The 4,363-nt window shown below is 38.0% G+C and overlaps 1 non-coding gene across 1 annotated transcript; it reads left to right on the top strand.

Moving 5' to 3' along the window:
* Positions 1–3,735: 3,735 nt before the first annotated feature.
* On the top strand, positions 3,736–3,808 carry TRNAG-ACC (transfer RNA glycine (anticodon ACC)). Its single transcript has one exon. It is a non-coding gene; the product is annotated as a tRNA-Gly (tRNA).
* The last annotated feature ends 555 nt before the right edge of the window (positions 3,809–4,363 follow it).

Raw genomic sequence — 4,363 nt, forward strand, 5'->3', positions numbered from 1 at the left:
GAGTCTGGTTTTATAATCTTAAAATACTAACCATAAAAACAAAAAGATGAATCAGATACATAGATTTATTGTACTCACTGGAGAAAAACGTAGCTCAGATAAAACAATTGCAACAAATGAACCCAAAGTTAAAGATGGATGGAAGCCTAGAGCCAATTAAAACTAAATGGAAAAGAGATTTAAGTCTGAAAATTGAAGATAAGGGTTGGCAATTATCCTACCATCTAACCAAACACCACTGCTACTGTTCTGGATGACTTGATGTATTTTTAATTATCATATCAAGCATTTGACTGTAGTTAGAAAAAAATGAAATTGACCCTAAAAAAAAAAAACCCATCTCTTTTCTCCATAATTCAGCAAGAGAAGCGTCCCCCTCTGCCCACACAGTGTCCCTACACAGAGCCAGAGTGGTGCAGTGCCACTCAAATTATACCATAAATTATAGAGAAAGAACGCTCACCATGTCCTGATCTGTGTTTACCTCATATCAATTCTCGACTGAATGTGGAAATGTTTAGTTTTGCCTCATTTACATTGTTAATAGTCTTACCCTAGATTACGAGAAAACAGATGAGAGAGAAGGCCCTTAGAATGTGGCAAATGGCTTGAAAGTCTTAGCGGAACTTGCCCAGTGAAACACAGTATTACACTTAGGTCCCAGGCAAGAGGGTCCCTGACCTGGACCTAAGTATTAGAGAGTCTCCCATACCTTACAGCACACACGTGCGTGCACATAGACACACACTGAAGATCATGTGAACAACTCTGTCACTCGGGATCTGGTGCTCACAGCTGGCGCAGAGCCACCCACAACCCCAAAGATCCACTCTTGCTTCTAGCACCCGTCAGGCCCCAAGAGGATACTTCAGATCTCTTGCCTATGTCCGCAAAACAGAAGGCAGCTGTGTCTGGATGCCAGGAAGGTTTATAGGTTTTGTCCTGCAGACTTTGAACCACAGGGAGAATTTGAGCGACAGAAGCACTTAGGTGTAACAGGAGAGACAAATTAACTTGTCAGATCCTTCCTCTCGGCATCAATGCAATACTTCTTGCATACCAAGTGGTTGTTTCCTAGTAAGTGCCAGGTGTCTGTTTTCTTCCTTCTCTTTGTATTCTAATTTAAGGTTCCAGGAGTGTTCACAAATGATCACAGTACTTACAACAGATGCAGGTGGCAGCTGAGGAACATTATGCAATATTAAATGAACCACGTTACCCTTAAATTTGTGTAACGAGTGAAGCACGGTATCAATATTTTCATCGGTAACTAGAAGAATATTGAATGTTAAACTGCAAATGGTTTCATTTTTGTAAAAATACTTTAAAGTATTTAATTAAATTTCAAGAAAAATCAAATTAAAATTCAGTTTTATTTAAAATACTTACATTCAATACTTCTTCAAGGAAGACAGAGTAGACATACTTAGATACCTCTATTTCTTACATTAAAAGCCTTGGATGTTATGCATAAAATAAAGACGAGAAGTCTCTGAAAGGTAGAGAGACAAAGGCAGACTGACTGGAGACTTCAAAATCCAAAGGATAACAGAGTGATGTGTTCCCTGGGCTTTCTTTTTGCCTCACGAGTCCTACCTAGGCTTAGAGCTGAACAACTCAACAACTCAGAAACACCAACAGGCCGACGACGCAAGCCCCGACAAAAAGCCTTCTCTCTCTAGTCAAAGGAATGGGACAAGGGCAGCCTCGCAGACAGAGCAGCTTTTCAGACAGTAACAACTCTACGCCAGCCACACACCGCAGAAAATATCTGTGGCCCCACTCCCACGCATGCCAGCGAAGTTCAAGTGGGAACCTAGACATCCTCCTCATAAGACTATAATTAGGCACCTTAACACCCCCAGGTGGCGTCAGAACAGGTCATGTAGGCTGTTCGGACTTTCATTCTCACCGGCCAATAATGAGCTCCCCTGAACCCATGGTGTCAGTAGAGACCACTGAGAGCCCAGACTTCCACACCATCCAGTAGTAACAAGGAGCCTCTCTCCCTCGCTGCTCTCTGCGGTGCTGTCAGAGGTGGCCTTGGGGAAAGCCAGGACTTTCACCACTGCCCAGTGGTGACAAGGTCACTCTAACTGCAGAGTCAGTGGATAACATATACAAAGCTGGAACTCTCACCTCCTCCTGGCAGTAACAGGGAGCAGCTCTCTCCAGAGTCATTCGTCAACAGAGGACAAGTGGGAAACATGGATTTCTACCTCCACTTTCCAGTAATGAAGTGATACCTCCTCTTCCCCTGCCAGAGTGGTACCAGAAAAGCCAACAAAAACAGGTTTAAGTAAAATCCAGAGCCTCAGAACACAATATGAAAATTTTCAATTGAAAAATCAGGCATTATACCAACAACCAGAAAGATCTCAAACTGATGAAAAAAGGCAATTAATAGATGCCAACATTGAAATCAAAGAGATATTAGAATGATCTGACAGTTTAAAGAAGCCATGATAAAAGTGTTTCAATAAACAATTGAGAAAATATATAAAACAAAGAAAACTACAGAAAGTCTAAGCAAAGAAATAAATGCGCTGACAAAAAAATATGATATAAAAAGGAACCAAATGGAAACTGTAGAATTGAAGAACAATAACCAAAATAAAAGGCTCAGTGGATGGATTCAACAGTGAGCTGGACGATGGAACAACAGGAATTGCTTAATTTGAACAGAGAAAACAGACTGGAAAAAAAAAAGTGAGTGGGGTCTCAGGGACTTTTGGGACTATAACCAAAGTTCTAACATTCACATCAATAGAGCTGTAGAGGAGGAAGCAGATGGGGCTGAAGAACTACTTAAAGAAATAATGCCTGAAAACTCCCCAAATTTGGCAAGAGACATAAATGTACAGATTAAAATATCCTAGCAAACCCCATACAGGATACACTCAAAGAAATCCACGCCCAGATACATCATAATTAAACTCCTGAAAACTAAAGACAAAGAAAAAAATCTTGAAAAAAGCCAGAGAAAAACATCTTGACTATAAGGGAAAAAACAATTTGAATGATAGCGGGCTTCTCATCATAAACCATGGAAGTCAGAAGAGTTTTTATCAAGTAAAAATATTTTACAATATTTTTCAAGTGCTAAAAGAAAAGAGATGTCAGCCCCAAATTCTATATCCAGCAAAAATATCTAGGATAAAAGAGAAATCAAGATAGTCTCAAATGAAGAAAAGCTAAGAGAATTTGTCACCAGAAGAACTACCCTAAGGGAATAGCTAAAGGAAGCTCTCTAAACAGAAAAGGAACAATAAAAGAAAGGAAGAGCTATCATGCAAAAATATAGGTAAATACAACAGATTTTCCTTCTCTTGAGTTTCTATAGTATGCTTGATGGTTGAAGCAAAAATGACAACACTGACTGATATAGTTCTAAATGTATATAGAGGGAAAATTTAAAACAATTATTTTATAAATGGAGAAGGAATAAAAGGAAGTTAAAGCTTCTATATGTCACTCAAACTGGTAAATTGACCACACCAATAGACTGCCATATGTTATGTATGTAAAATGAAATTTCTAGAACAATCATTTAAATAGCTATACAAAGAGATACACTCAAAAACACTATAGATATTTATCTAAAAAGTATTTAAATAACCCACAGGAAGACAGGGAAAAGAAAACAAAGAAATGAAAAAAAAAGGTGAGAAAACAAAAAAGAAAATGGCATGTTTCAACCTCATCAATAATTCCATTAAATATAAATGATTGGGGGGAGGGTATAGCTCAACGGTAGAGTGCATGCTTACCATGCATGAGGTCCTGGGTTCAATCCCCAGTACCTCCATTAAAAATAAATAAGTAAACCTAATTACCTCTCTGCCCAAGAAAAAATTTTAAAAAGAAATTAAAGAATTTTTTTTTTAATTTTAAACATAAATGATCAAAATACACCAATCAAAAGACGGAGATTGGAAGAGTGGATTAAAAACATGACCCAACTGTATACTGTCTCCAAGCAAGTCACTTTAAATATGACGGTATAAACAGAGGAAAGTAAAAGGATGGAAGGAGATATATAATGCAAACATTAATCAAAGGGAAAGAGGAGTGACTATATTAACATCAGATAAAGTAGACTTCAAAGCAAAGAAAATTACCAGACCCAGAGGGGGATGTTATATAATGATAAAAGGGTCAATCTACCAGGAAGACATCGCAATCCTAAATGTGTATGCACCAAACAACTGAGCTCCAAAATATGTGAAGCAAAAACTGATAGAACTGAGAAAAGAAATAGACAAATCCACATCATTGGAGATTTCAACACTCCTCCCTTAACAATTGTTAGCATAACTAGACATAAAATCATCAAGGATATAGAAGAATTCAATATCATCGA

This window comes from Vicugna pacos, chromosome 21 (assembly GCF_048564905.1).
Source record: "Vicugna pacos chromosome 21, VicPac4, whole genome shotgun sequence".
In the NCBI taxonomy this organism is placed as follows: Eukaryota; Metazoa; Chordata; class Mammalia; order Artiodactyla; family Camelidae; genus Vicugna; species Vicugna pacos.